Source organism: Pelodiscus sinensis, chromosome 5 (assembly GCF_049634645.1).
Source record: "Pelodiscus sinensis isolate JC-2024 chromosome 5, ASM4963464v1, whole genome shotgun sequence".
In the NCBI taxonomy this organism is placed as follows: Eukaryota; Metazoa; Chordata; order Testudines; family Trionychidae; genus Pelodiscus; species Pelodiscus sinensis.
In genome coordinates, this window is record NC_134715.1 from 116,768,274 (window position 1) to 116,784,543 (window position 16,270).

The 16,270-nt window shown below is 42.9% G+C and overlaps 1 protein-coding gene across 3 annotated transcripts in view; it reads right to left on the reverse strand.

Annotated features, from left to right (window-relative positions):
• GRK4 (G protein-coupled receptor kinase 4) overlaps positions 1-16,270 on the reverse strand; it is a 100,112-nt gene that overhangs the window by 74,931 nt on the left and 8,911 nt on the right. The window lies entirely within an intron of this gene.

Sequence of the window (16,270 nt, forward strand, 5' to 3'; positions counted from 1 at the left end):
ATGAACTTATTCAAATTAACTCTTACAATTTGAGACAGGATTATGATGCATCAACAAGATCTGGATAAACTGAAGTTTTTCTGATGTGTATATTTAATTAAAAAATTCACAGCTTTGGAGAATCTGAAAATATCTAGATATATCCAGAAGGCTTAGGATAGGCCAGAAGTCTGTAGTGAATTTCCTTCCTCTATTAGCATCACAATGTCAATATATTAATATGTGGGTTTCTATCACTATTTATTTTCTGTGAAGATTAATCTCACATGTATATTGTGATACCATACAGAGTTCAATCAACATCTTGAAAATGCAATTTTAAAGGGTTCTCAAATGCAACTGGCTCCCTTTACCTCTGAAGTTTTTTAAGGAAGCAAAAGTGACAGAACAAGGAAACAATACAAGACTGAAGAGGTCAAGAAATCATAATTAAAATTAAGGGAATTCAGTGTTCAAAATTCAGTACATAAATAGCCTTTTCTATTCCATTTTCCATGTAAGAATAAGCATTAATACTACCATTATTATGGCACCACATAAGGGCTCAAGTCATGGACCAGGACCACACTGGCCACCGTACAAATACATACGCTATGCTACATGGTACAGACAATGTAATAATTTAGGGTAACCAATGTAATAGAATTAACTGCTGTAGAAACTGAACCTTTTTAAGACTATCAATGTAGATGTTATATCAAGAGCAGTTTTTCCACATTTCATAAATACAACAGAATTTCTTTATAATTCTCATTAACTTATATTTAATTCACCTGTTGTAAGATGAAGGTAACAATATCGAAGATTTTAAACTCTCTACACATATCAGACCTTAAGATGTCTCTTAACACAGTGAAGACCTGCATATCCATACATTTTGTGGAAAAACTAAGATCAATAGATACACCAGTGTCTTAAAAATGATCATATCAATTTAGGTACAACAAAATATTTCACGGTATAAATTTCATGCTTCACAGGAGGTTTTAAAAACTTAATTTAACACACTGAACCAATACAAAAGTGTATCTGCATGACAGAGCTTGAGAGAGAGAGAGAGAGAGAGAGAGAGAGAGAGAGAGAGAGAGAGAGAGAGAGAGAAATTTTTGAAGCCATACCCTGTGGCAATGAAACCATCACAAAATACTGTTAACCACATTGGGGAGGGGACAGGAAGGATAACTGTGCACACCACAGTTACAGGATGCATTAGATTTACTTCAATTTTCTGTTTTTCTCTAGCTTGATCCAGTCTCAAAATTCATCACAAACATGTAGTATTACAAGTATCTTCATAAGGAACCATCTCAATTTAGGAGGCTATCTTCAAAGCTTTAGTAAAAAAGTTTAACATCTGCCTATGTAGTTTGATCTTTATGAGACCAATCTTTGATGTGAAAACTGGTGGAGGAATCCAGGGGATGCCAACTTTGAAGAAAAAAAGTGCTAACTGGGACAAGACTATGTATGGTAACATGTCCTAAAAGGGATGTGCTAGTTTCCTAAGTGACCCATTGACCTTTGGTCCTGCTGAACTAGATCTCTGTTAGCATTCTATTGCTACTCTTTTAAAGTGGGGATGACAAGACAAAGACATTGTAACTGCAGCTGTGACCAGGAAATGCTGTATAACAGTGTTTCTTAAACTTTTTGAGACCATGGAACACCAAACAATATTTTTATGTGGAACGCCTATGGAAATTTTCTTCAAACAAAATAAATTGTCAGACAAAAAAAACAAAAAACAAAGAAGTAACAAAAACAAAGATGAGGTCGCGGCACACCTGCAAGTTGTTCACGGAACACCAGTGTTCTGCGGAACAAAGTTTAAGAAACACTGCTGTATAAGGTATTAACCCAATCAGAGCGCTTGATAGCACCGTCCACCTATAGTGGATTGAGAGGAACATTTTGATTGCAACAAAATGTTGCAGGAAACTTCTGATCTGACATATGCAAAATAAATCAGCTTCTAAAAGGCACAGGAAAAGTAAGAAACATGTATAAGACCACTGCATTGATCACTGTGGGTGAGGTCTCAATATTAGTACACAATCAAAAATGCCTGCTGCTACTTTGCCTCAAATATTGACTGAAATTTATAAGAAATATTGCCTGAAATCTCATTGACAGGTGCTTCAGATAAATTCTTATAAAAAGACCAGTGCTGTTCTTTGAACAGCATCAATGATGAAACTGACAGGTTCTGAAATATCCAGCTTGTGGCTGAGCAACAGGCTTCAAAACATAAGAGTGTCCTGGTTAAATACAACACATGAAGTCAAGCAACTGAATGCTGATAAAATGTATAAATGGTTATATACAAAGTCTAAATACTAAGATGGGTGAACTAGAGCACTGGTATTAAATGAGAATGTTGATATAACAGATATTACAGAGACTTGGTGGAATGAGGATAATTAATGATGCATGAGGATAACTGGATATAAAGTACACCAGAATAACAGAGTAGGAGAGAAGCACTATACGTGAAAGAAAATAGAGTCAAATGAGTAAAACATTGTCAATGAACCCAGAAGTACCATAAAATTTCTAAGGATGGAAATTCCATGCTTGAACAATAAGACCATAGCAGTAGGAATTATTCTACTGAACATCTGACCAGCATGGTGACAAACTATGAAAAACTCAAGATTATTATTGCATTGCCTATCTTTGTAGACACTCCAACAGAGGATTTCAAAATAACACATACCCACTCCATCTGCTGTTATCTCAGGATGGAATGCAGAATATATATCTCTAGACACCATAAATAACAACTGCTTGGAGCAGCTTTGCCTGCAACCCACAAGAGGGAGGCCATTTTTTATCTAGCCCTAAATGTAGCACAAGATCTGGTATAAGATGTGAAAATGACTGCTATTACTGAGCAGCTCACCTGTAATGTAATTTCATTTTACATCTTTGTAGGGGAAAAAAATACCAAAGAAACCCACCACAGTAGTGTTTAACTTCAAAAAGGAAAACTACACTAATATGAAAAAGCTGGTTAAAAGGAAATTAAAATGAATAGGTATAAGGGTGAAATGTTTGCAAACAGTATGCAGACTATTAAAACTACCTTAAATTAAATATGTCCCACAAGAAACAAACAAAAAAACCACACACACAGAGAGATTAAGTGCCCCTCCTCCTCAAAAGCCATGATGGCAAAACAAAGAGATGTAAAGAGATGGTTAGAGGCAAAAAGGCATCCTTTAAAAATTGGCCATCAAATCCTAGTGAAGAAAATAGAAGATCATGAACTCTGGCAACTCAAGTGTAAAAAAGTTTAAAAAAGCAGGCCAAGAAAGAATACAAAGACCAACTTGCTAAGGACACAAAAGTTAACAGCAAAACTTTTTAAGTACATCAGAAGAAGGAAGCCTGCCAAACAGTCAGTGGGGCCACTGGAAAACAGAGATTCTAATAAATCTTTCTAAGGAGACAAGGCCATTGCAGAGAAACTAAATATTTTTTGCATTGTTCTTCACTGCAGAGCCTAAGAGAGAGAGATCCCTACAACCATAGCATCCTTTTAGGTGACAAATTTGAGGAACTGTCCCGGATTAAGGTTTAAATAGAGATGTTCAACAAACTGATAAATGAAACATTAAGTTACAAGAACTAGATGGTATTCACACAAAAGTTCTAAAGGAACTCAAATATAAGATTACATAACTATTAATTGTGGCATGTAACCTATTCTTTAAATCAGCTTCTGTACCAGATGACTAGAGCAGTGGCTCTCAATGTTTCCAGACTATTGTATCCCTTTCAGGAGTCTGATTTTTCTTGTGTACCTCACTTAAAAACTACTTGCTTACAAAAAAATCAGACCAAAAAAATGTCACAGCACAGTTAATGAAAAATTACTTACTCTCTTATTTTACAATACAATTATAAAATAAATCAAATGGAATATAAAATATTGTACTTATATTTCAATGTATAGTATTAGGGTGACCATCAGTGATCCCTCTAAGTTGCACAGCAGCACAGCCCCACAGCTGCTTAATCAGCTCCACCTAATACAGAGCCCTGAGCCCCTGACTGGGCAGGGCTGATTAAGTAGCTGTGGGTCTGTGCTGCCAGGTAGCTTACAGAAAACACAGGTGACCATGTGTCCAGTTTTGAACTAGAATACCCAACTAGAAGGCTCTGATCAGCACTCCTGTCCGGGCCATTGACAGTCCACTTGGTGGCACAACAGGCCTGGCATGCTCCCTGAAAGATGCCATCCTGAACGGTTCCTGGGAAGTGGCTAGCATGTCTGACTCCTCGTCTTGGAGGTGGCCAAGGAGTCCACATGCTGTCCTGCCCACAGACGGTCATAACAGCGGACAAACTAGCATGGGTCATGAGTACTCAACAGGCTGTTGAGGGATTGTGGTGCACTCTTCTGCTGCTGCTGCTGCTAGCCATCTTCTTCTCATGCGCCTCCTTGGGCTGGGCTTGAGCTGCAGAGTATGCCCTGTGGTAAACTGCAATCTGTTGCTCTATGACTGGCACCCAGGAATTCATGGTATTTGTAGCTCCTGTCTCCAAGTACTAGGAATGGAGCTGCACTTCCATCCTCCCCATTGGATCCCTCCTCATCCCAACTGCCCTGCATCTCCATCCCCTCATCATTGCATTCCTTCCCATCCTACCGCCTCCCCGCCCCCGGAACTCTCCAGCCTTCACTGCATCCCTCCTATCCCATCCACCCTGTGCTCCTACACCTACCCATCCCAGCACCCCTTACAGCACATTTTCACTCATCCTCTCTACCTCCCAGAGCCGCCACCTCCTTAATTCTCACCCCCTATAGCCCTGCATCCCTTTCACCTTCTTATACTGTTGCACTCCCTATACACCTCTGGGTCCATCACATCCTCATGCACTGGTAGCCTTCTTCCTCCCCCTGCATCCCTATCCATGCAACATACCCTTCTTTCCTTCACTGTCCCCACCCGGAAATTGTCTTTGGCCTCTTTCCTTCCCCATCTTCTCTCCCACCTTTCCCCTTCCAGCCCACCCTCCTTTCTTCTCATCTGGGTAATACAGGCAGCTCTGGAAAAGTGTATGAAAAAGTCTCTGTGAAGGCAAATGTGTTATATGCAGTGTATTTGTGTAACAGACTGTCTCTCTCTGTAGGGAGGTGCATGTATTGCCACATGTATATACCTGTGTACATATAAATTGCAGCCTACTTCTAACTTATTCCCTCTGCTGGCATACAAACACACAAAAACTGAGGACATAAAATGTAACCATTTCATAACAAGTTTTTTAAAAGAATGGAACTCAGAAATGCATTATTTCTTAAAGAGTGAATGTTTTGTTGACTAGTAGTTACAAAAGAAGAAATGTATCAGACATTTTTTCCAACCTTTGTCTAGCTATATTACAAACTCTTTTTAAGTGTATGTCCAATACGTACTACAATGCATTCTTGACCTTTCTTGGGGTTGCTGGGCACTAGACAACTGTAATAACATGAAAGTACATGTGTTGGTGCATGTTAGGTATGTACACATGAATATACATGTGTATCTTCATGAAGACACAGGAGTCAGTTTCTACAGATTTATTTATCTTACTATATAATTTTACGAATGTGCATCTGTGAGTCTGTTTGTTCAAGCACTCCTCCTAAACGGTAAGAGTTAGGACCACCAAATTCGGTATGTAATTTCCTCTTATGATAACTTTAAGGCAAGGTAAAAGGTTTAGTTTAGAGATGTTAAAAATGCATTTATTCTGTTAAACATGTTACAGCTGGTAATTTAAGCAGTTACACATTTACACACTGGAGGAGGGCAGGGCTCGCCAAAAGCCGGTATGCACAGGAAGTCAGCTTTGCCTGCACTCTCCTCCCCCACACCCGATGCTGCCTCTATCATGGGGCGGGGCTTACATGTAACCGTGAAAGGTAACTGATGAGCCCAAGCTCAGTGGTTAACTGTTTACCCATGTATACTTTTAGATCCCTAGTTTGGCTGTGTCAGAACAACAGGATATGCCTAGAATTTGATTGTTTCATATAAAATGTAAAGGGAGAGGTCTGGTAGGCGGAATAAATTATACACTAGAATGGCCTCAGAAAGCAAGCAAGGGGCCAGAGATGGGAACCAGGCCAACAAGATGGAGAAAGGGACAGAGAGTGTGTCTCCCTGTATGCCGGTCTGTCCTCCAGCCCCAGCTGTGCCTGCTGCAGCTACAGCAGTCATGAACAGGCACTTCTCACCTGGTCCCAAGCTGCTGCAGTGAGAGAGAGGGGGCTGGAGTTGTTGTCTCTCTCCAGGACAGCCTTCATGAACCCCTCATCCCCATTCCCACCCCGTGCCATGCTATAAATTAGGAGTGGGGAACCACAGGCCTTGGATCCAGCCCCCAAGGCTCAGCGCTCATCCCCAGCATCAGAGAGCTCGTACTGGCGCTCCAGGTCTCCCCCTCCCTGCCACACCCCAAATGCGGAGAGCTGGAGCTCACAAAATCTACCAGTCTGGTTTACCATAGGCTTTGCTATGTGAGGGAAATGGTGGGGAATGTTTTTCTCCTTCCCCATCAGGGGTCATGTCAGATATTGTAGGGTTCCTTAACATAGCAGAGACAGACATAACAAATGTCTGGAAGCTGACACCAAAAACAATTCAAAATTACAAACTAAAGACATTTTTATCAGTAAGAGCAACTAACAACTTGGGCCTTGCATTGAAAGTGAGCAAAAGTAAGAGGGGGTGGGGAGAACTATGGAGAAGAGGGAATGGAGTGTGAGGTGGCAGAGTCTCAAGAAAGGTCAGGGCAAGGGTCTTCAGTTTTCTGGAATTAAAGAAAAATTGTATACAGAAAAGTACAGTGAAACCTGTGTTATCCGGAACTCTGTTAACCAGAAAACTTTGTTAAGCGGCATTGCTCCCAGCCACAACACTGTCACATCATCAGGAACACAGGCCTGACGTGATTTACCACGATTGGCTTAATTTTTTTATTTAAGAAGTACTAATCATCTTTAACTCAAAATAGAAATGTGAGACCAACTGCATCGCACTACAAAATTACCACTATTAAAAACTTGAGTTTTATTATTATTGTCCATTGGTTTTTCCTAGGTTTATGGGACCCTCAGATAACCAGAATTTTTAGATAACCCAAAAGCCCTAAACCCTGAGCGTGCCAGACAACACACGTTTTACTGTATAAACAAGTCACTGTCTGTATGAAATTTAGTTTGTACTGACTTTGGGGTGCTTTTTACGTAGGCTGATGTACAACTAGGTGAATATCTAAATGAATTGTTTTACCTCCTTGAAGACAGCTGCATACCCCTGAGTTGTGCATATCTCTGGTTGAGACCCTCTAGGCTTTTTAAAAGCTCCAGAGGTAGTCTAGGCAATTACAGGCTTGTAAGCTTAGCTTCAACCAGTTTGCCTGATAAGGAAGTTATAGAAAAGAAGAAAATTATAAAGAGAAATCATACCTCACCAATCTATTAGAATTCTTTGAGTGTGTCAAGAAGCATATAGACAAAGGTAATCCATCACCTTGGATTTTCAGAAAGAGTTTGATAAGGTACTTCACCAAAGGTTCTGAAGCCAAGTAAGCAGTCATTGGATAAAAGGGAAGATCCTTTTATAGATCAATAATTAGTTAAAAGGTTGGGAACAAAAGTCTCCAACAATAAGTGATGCATCTTCATATGAAGGAGTGAGGAAACTGTTGTGACAATGATATTATGGTTATGACTGGAGGAAGCACTTTAGTAAGAACATGTTTTGTCTCAGAACACTGGAACTGGAAGGGACCTCAAGAGAACATCAATTCCAGTCCCCTGCCCTCATGGCAGGACCCCGTACCATTCTAGATCATCCCTGACAGAGGTCTGTCTAACCTGCTCTTGAATATACCCAGCAATGGAGATTCCACAACCTCCCTAGGCAATTTATTCCAGTGTTTAACCACCCTGACAGTAAGGAAGTTTTTCCTAATGTCCAACCTAAATCGCTCTTGCTGCAGTTTAAGCCCATTGCTTTTTGTCCTATCAGACGCCAAGTAGAACAATTTTCCCCCTTCCTGCCTGACATCCTTTTAGATACCTGAAAACCACTATCATGTCCCCTCAGTCTTCTCTTTTCTAAACTAAACAAGCCCAATTCTTTCAGTCTTCCCTCACAGCTCATGTTTTCTAGGCCTTTAATCATTTTTGTTGCTCTTCTCTGGACCTTCTCCAATTTTTCCACATCTTTCTTGAAAAGTGGTGCCCAGGACTGGACACAATACTCCAACTGAGGCCTAATCAGCACAGAGTAGAGTGAAAGAATGACTTCTCATGTCTTGCTCACAACACTCCTGTTAATGCATCCCAGAATCATGTTTGCTTTGTTTGTAACAGTGTCATACTGTTGACTCATTTAGCTTGTGGTCTGTTCTGACCCCCTAAATCCTTTTCTGCAGTACTCCTTCCTAGACAGTCATTTCCCATTCTGTATGTGAAATGGACTGTTCCTTCCTACGTGGAGTACTTTGCATTTGTCCCTATTTATGAAGACTCTCCATTGGGAAAGTCATTACCCATTGAGATGAAATTTTTCATGTTTACTTTCAGTGTAGAGGCAGAATTTTTCTTCTAGGAAAGTTCAGTGACATTCCATTGGAACATTTTTTAGTTATCAGGGCACGATACATTAAATGATTCCAGCTGCTTTTTTAAAAACATTCAGATAATATTTTTTGAATAAAAGATGGAGGTTTTTTTGGTTTACTTTATGTAAATCCTAAATGAACACACAGATGTTTGTTGCAAAGTCTTACTGTAGCAATGAAGAAATCTTGTTCAGAAATACAATTCAGCAAGCTAAGAATATTTTTCAAAGCAGCAGATGATTTTCCTCTAAACAAGTCAGCCAGAATGTGGTCATTACTATCCATATTAACGTGCCCTTATTTCGGTGATTACACAACGCCTGGACTTTCTGGCGATAGAGAAATTTGATTCTATCCTATATGATCATAGTCTTTATTAGCAAAGCAATGGTAAAATACTATTAAGTAGAACCATAAGCTCTATGCAATAAGATCCAGTGGCTTTGGGCAAGTCACATCTTTGTGTCTTAGTTTATCTGCAATTTACAAGTTACTAAAGATCCTATCCAACTCTGCAAAATACTTTTAACTCTATGGTTAAGAGCACTCAGGAAATGCAAGTAATGCTGTTGGTTCATGTTTGCTTGCACAGAAATACTTGCACAACAAACTCCTACAGCCAAACACTGAGATAACATTACATGAGAAAGCCAAGTCAGCCACACCCAGTAAATCTACAAAAGTCACACTACTGTGTCAGAAACACACTGCATGCCTTTATCTAAATATGTGATCAAAGGTTTGGTCCTCATTTTGTTTTTTACTTTTGAAAAAAAAATGTTCAGTGATAAGTGATAAGCAGAACACATATACAGAGTTACAATTTCCTGCTATCAACCTTGCATAGTACAGGTTGAACCTCTAAAACCCAGGATGTTCCAATGCCAGAGAGCCCCTGTTGCTGAGAGTCAGGCACCAGAAGGGCCTGCAGCCAAGAGTCCAGCTGGGGCCAGTGGTGCTAGGCCTGGGAGTCCAGCCAGAGCTGATGACAATGGTGGCCAGGAGCCTGGCTGGGACCAGTAGCCTGAGCGTGGCAGGCGGTAGCAGACAGTTCAGGAGCCCAGCAGCTCGGGGTGGGGGCAGTAGCTAGAACTGGGAGCAGAGGTGGGCAGGACGGGCCAGAATTGACCTCCCCTGGTCCAGAAAACTCTGTCATTCAGGACCAGTTAGGTCCTGGGGGTGCCAGACCAGGGAATCAAACATGTACATGATGTACAGGCACAAAACCAACAGTATATAGCAATATACAATACCATTTATGAACAAGGGGAACTAACTAAAACTGAGGAAGGAATCACAATGTTTAATTTTCTGACAATTCTACATTTACATTTTTATCTACAACATATCAGTATGGGAGCCCTCTTCCTTTGTTCTTTCTATTATTTAATTGAGTTGGTGCAAAGAATCAGATTATGTTACATGGACAGAGTAGCTCAACAGTTTAAAAACTATTGAACAGTAGCTCAGTAGTTTTTAAACTGTTTGATATTTTGTGCAGAAAAATACACTATACAGAGCTTAGTTTAAAATTGACTTTTTTCTACCTAATAGGGATGTCAATATGTAATCGACTACACGAGTAACTGATAAGCCCAGGCCCAGGCTTATCAGTTAATCCCTATCAACTACATGCACTTTCCTCTTGCTGCCTCTATCAGAGGCAGCAAGGAGGGGAGCCGGTAGCACTGGATCCCATAGAGCCACCTTCCCCACCACCCGTCATGCTGCTGCCTCTGATAGAGAGGCAGCATCGTGGAGGGGGACAGGCAGGAACCAGTACATGCAGGAAGCCAGCTGCTCCCACGTATCAGCTCCTGTGGAGTCCCTTGCCCTCCTGCGCTGCTGCTTCCCTATCAGAGGCAGCAGCATGTGGAGTGGAGGGGGCAGGTGACAGCTGATACACACAAGGAGCCAGCTTTTAAGCCAGCTCTCTGTACGTGCCAGCTCACCCTTCCCCCCTCTGCTGCCTCTATTAGAGGCAACAGCATTGGTTGGGGGGGGGGGGGGGGGGGAGACTGCCATGGAGCAGCCTCTGTCCGTGGCAGGCCCAGGTTCACCACAAACAGAGGCTGTTCCATGGGATGCTGGTGCAGCCCCTGTCCATGGTGAGCATAGACAGGGGCTGCTACTATTGCCCTGCACTGCTGCCTCCGTATCAAATAATTGTGTAATCACTAAGGCAATGTTTCCCAATTTTATTTGGCCACAGAACCCTTTTAAACTTGTAAGAATTTTGAGGAGCCGCTGGACCTGAGCTCCACAACACCCCCCACCCCCACCTCATCCCCAGGCCCTCAAGAAAACAGTCTGACATATGGCGCTGAAAAAGTAGACCACAAATAAGTAAGGATAGTAATAATGAACAAATGCTAAATAAGGTCATGAGATCGACATTCATAAAGCTCAAAAACTAATACAGTAAAACTCCGATGGTCCAGCATCTGATGGTCTAGCACCATCAGGAACCCGGAAGTGCTCCAGGCAGCCGGACCTTTGGAGCTACTCTGCCCCCAGCTTCCCCGATTCAGCCGCTGCTAAAACTGACCAGCAGCTGAATCGGGGAAGCTGGGGGCAGAGCAGCTGGAGCGCTGCCCCTCGGGGCTGCGGGACCAACCCGGCAGCACCCCAGCTGTCTCCAATTCAGCTGCTGCCGATACTGATCAGCGGCTGACTCCAGGAAGCCAGAGCTGCTCTGCCCTGGCTTCCTGGAATCAGCCCCTGATCAGTATCAGCAGCAGCTGACTTGGGGACACCTGGGGCAGAGCAGCTGGGGTGCTGCCGGGTTGGTCCAGTAGCGCACCGAGGAGCGGCGCTGCAGGACCAACCCGGCAGCACCCCAGCTGCTCTGCTGCAGGCGTCCCTGATTCAGCTGCTGCTGAAACTGACCAGCAGCGGCTAAATCAGGGACACCTGGGGCAGAGCCGGACTAACGGAAGGGGGGGCTATGAGGGGTCTGGGGTGGCATCCCCCCCACCCCACTCCAGACCCCTCATAGCCCCCCCTTCCGATAGTCCAGCATATCTGATAATCTGGCACCCCCTGGGTCCTAAGGGTGCCGGATTATCGGAAGTTTACTGTATAAATTATATTGGCAGTTTTCAATGTGAAGACTGGTTTTTCTTCTTTTCTTGGCAAATTCTTTTTATATTTTGTTTAATATGAAAAAGTTGGATTTGTAGATCTGGCACTGCATTCAGTCAACTGCTGTATTATTTTTTGTTGTTGTTGCTGCATAATTCAAGAACCCAGTTTCACACATGTATGTGCTGGTTAATGTTAACAACTGATGCACTTCACATCTTGATAAAGCTGAATATTCTTGACATAAGCCGCCCCAAAACGTAATCAGAGAAACTCCTTTAAATTTTTGTATTAATTGGCCATCTGAAGTGATTTCGATTATGTTTTCATAATCTTGCATAGAAAAACTGACTGGCTTTTCTGTTATACTTAATGGATTTCAAATCCAGTTATTGTTGTCATTTATGGCTGGAAAATTCTTCATGATGTTTGCAGATCATCTTTGTGATTTACATACAGTGTCCTGTCCAGGAAGAAGAGTACAGGAGAAAGCTTGGGGCAGAGTTGTCTAGCCAGGAGGAAGAGTACAGGAAGTGGTCTTGGGACAGGGTGTCAGGCCAGGAGGGAGGGTTCAGGAGGGTCTTGAGGCAGGGTGTCACAACAAGATGGGAATGTGGACTCTTGGCAGGGGGGAGTGAGGGGGATATAGGTGCAGGGTCTGGGCATGAGGGGGGAAGCTTACCTGGCTTGGCACCCTGCTGCAGCAGGGAAAGCCTCCAGGCAGCATGCTCTTGTTCCTGAGGGAGAGGGAAGGGATGGAGCTCAGTTCTCCCTTCCCCCACCCCATGCAGTGGGGGACCCAGTGCAGCTGCAGCACCAGGTCATGCTTCCTACTGGAAGGGGGAGGTGGCGGGGGAGTAGAAATCCCAACCTTCCCCACCAGATCAAACTCTGCCACTTCCCCAGCAGGCTGGAGAGGGACACAGAGGAGAGAGAGCAGCAGCACATGGGGGGTAGCAGAGCCCGAGCGCATCCCAAGCAGGGGGGGGGGGGGGGTAGGACCAGCGGAGCCTGAGCCGGGTTCCACGCAGGCAGCAGTTTTAAAATGCCACGGTCCAAGAGTGGCTTCTCAGCTCCAGCTATCCCTCGCACTCCCAGCAGCAGTGGCCACTGTAAAGGCTGCCGCCTACACACGAGGAGGAGGACGCTGCAAGGCACCGGAACAGGGCAGTCCTGCGAGGTGAGGAGGGGCTATACTGTGCGTGGGGGTGGGGCAGCCGCAGTGGGTGGTGGAGTGGCCAAAGCCATGTGCCCCCAGAAGCCCAACCTTGCTGGAAAAGCCCCAATGGGAACTGCCTACGGGTTCTGCAGGGAATGGGGGAGCAGAATTTTTTCGTGGAACCCGGAGTTCCACTTCATGGAACCCCAGGGCTCTGCGGAGCACCATTTGGGAAACACCGTATTAAGAAACTATTAAGTTTTGATCCCCACAATTCTTTGCAGCCCAGCTTATCTAATCATACTGCTTGAAAGTAAAAGCAATTGGGATTCTACAAGGATCCTGTCGCTCTATTCTTCTTGGAGGCTTTATATTAGCCTTTGGTTTGCAGGTATCTGAAACTGGAAGCTCCGTACTCCTAGTTCCTGATAGGTCACAGGGACTTTTTCTTCCTTACTCTACCCCATCACAAAGCCTCTTCCTAACAGGCTGTGTAAAATGGCTGATTGGGAAAGACAGTCCTCCTAGAAGCTGCTTGGAAGTTTTAAGTAAGAGGGAGAAGAAAGGAACAAGACATACATAACATTCTCTCTCCCTTCCAATAGTTTCACATTTACCAAACTCCCACAAACCAGAAGCTGACAGGAAAGGATTCCCCTCAAAGAGTCTGGGGAAGTATCCTGGCAGAAATCCCAGGAACCTGCTTCTTCTTTCACGTCTACATCTGGCTGAAAAGATTGGTCTGCCGACCAAGTGATATATGGTAATTTTTTCCATTCATGTATATTTTTTTCAAGCAATTTGTGTTACTCAGAATGAAGTGACCCATACACATATACAAAATATAAGATATTCTGGACTCATTTTAGTAGTTGTGCTGACCAACAAGTATCTACCACTTCCAACTTACTTTCATCAAACCTTCTGCTCCATCCACCACTGTACTTCCCTAGGCAGGACAGTGTGAAAGTAGAAAGAATTATACTGTAAGAGAAAGATGAATTATGCTGTAATAATTGAATAAGTTGGAGGAATACTGTTTGTCTCTGAACAGGAAGGAGAAAAGTATGTTAATGTTGTTTGTAAGTATGCAGATCAGAGTGCTAAACAGGTGGGCCTGGGATAATAGAAAAAGGAAACATTAGGTATTGCAGAAAACAATTGAGATAACCAGGGAGATATGGACAGGAGATTGCTGTGTGCTTGATGTGGAAATGAAGATACTTGACTAGCCTCATACTAATCATGTGAAGTTTTGCCTCTCTTTTAATCTTGTTAACTTGGCTTTCTTTTGACTGTATAAATCAAGGAGTTTGAACCTTGTATGGTACTCACTCACATTTTCTGGGTGCATTTAGCAGAGCGGCTTTGCTAATAGAGCGGTCTGACAAATCTGTGAGTCCTGTCTGACTTTGACAAGACAGGTAGTTGTCTGTATGACAACTGCTCCTCTAGATTAACATTAGTTTACTCATCTCAATTCTCTATTATCCCCTCAGAACAGAGAAATGGTCATTGCTCCCTTTCAAGGATAGAAAAAGTCATATTGCTTTTTCAAGCTCACCTTTTTTCTCAGAATATACAACAGATATCCAGGCCTTTATTTAAAACAGTCACTGTAGCATAATTCTGTTCATAGATGTCAAGTTCAAGACTATTTCAATGTTAATAATAGCAAGACACTGGCAGATGTACCAGTCCCACTTACATAAGCAAGAATGAGTGCTAGATGCCAAATACGTTAAAAGCAATAATGAAACCAACATCAAAGGAACAGAAGCATCAGGGAGGGCAAGTTAATTTCTCCCTCCCTATTTTGAATTACTCAGTATGGTCCTCCGCTGAACTGACAATTTGGAATAATTGTGTGAATTGGATACCTACCTACAGAAGCCAGAAGGAAGGGGGAAAAAAAAATCAGAAAGTGATTCTTTTAGGCTCAAACTTTTTGGGACAGCCTGAAGATAAATTGCTGTATTTGATCCTCTTTGCTTAAAAAAAAACTAAAGACTTCATCCCATCTCAAAGCTGGATTTTAAGAGACTTAATGCATTAGATCTAAACAAAAAAAATCAGATAAAATTGTACACATTTGAGTTAGTTTATATGCACAATCACACAAAGAACCCACAGCTGAAGGCACTAGAACTACTGGGCCTGTACACTGACTGCATGTCCAATCTCAGTACTCGCGAACATTTAGAAATGCTAATGCATAAACATTGTGCAACCAATATCCATAGACTACAACTCTCTCATATTTCCTCAAATCTGCTCATCCCGTACTTTTACATTGGTTGAAACTAGGTTTAGCTAATCTGACCTAGAATTTAGTATTGTGATTTTACAATAGAATACCTGTATATACTAATGCATTCAGGAGAGATAGTTAAACAACAGGATGCAGTGGATGGAACAAAACAAAGACAATGTCAGCTTTACATAATCAATCTTCCCTTCCGCCCCACCATATAAATTATTTTTAAAAAGCGTTTTAAAACCCCAAATTTGATTCTGTACCTATACTTTCAGGCATTTATAATTTATGCTTTATCATTTATATTTTTGAGTGTGCCTCTCTGCGAGTCTGTTTGTTAAGGAACTCCTCCTAAATAGTAAGAGCTAGGACCACCAAATTTGATATGTAGCTTCCTCTTCTCCTAATGTAAAGCAAGGTCAGTATTTCATTGTGCCAGGAGATCCAGAAGCCCCAGGAAAAGGACAGTTTTCCATAACATGCAAAGTGAAAGGCTGCTGTTCCAAAGGACACAATGTGAGAGTGGCACTGGAGGGCCATGAGCTTGCAGAGGAGTGCTATCATGCAGAGCATCCACTGCAGAGCATTGTACCACCAAGGGAGTGGCCAGCAGGGCTGGAGCTCTGCCATTTTGTCTACTACCAGAAAAGGTAAGTGGAAGCCCCCCTGTCTGAGAAACAGCTCCCACCGACTTTCCCCATCCCCAGGTGGGGCCAGGTGTGGAGGGAGAAAGCCTCTGCAAATAACACAACAGGTGGGGGTACCTTGGGCTGCCCCCAGGGAGAAGCTAGTGTCCACTTCCTGCCCTGCTCTGAGCCCCTGTTCACCCACTGCCCTCACTCCTACACCTCCACCCCTCGCACCTCCAGCCTCTTGCCCTGAGCTCCCCACGTCCGCAAGGCACTGCCTTTACTTCAGTACCCTTCACACTGCCAGCCCCCTGCCCTGAAGAACCCAGGCAATGCCAGGTAAGTCTTCTAGTAATTAAAACAAACAAAAGGATGTTTTTCTTCACAGTCAACCCGTGGAACTCCTTGCCAGAGGATGTTGTGAAGGATAGGACTTTAACAGGGTTCTAAAAAGAGCTAGAACAATGCTCAATGAATCTGTCCATGAATCTGTCCATCAATGGCTATTAG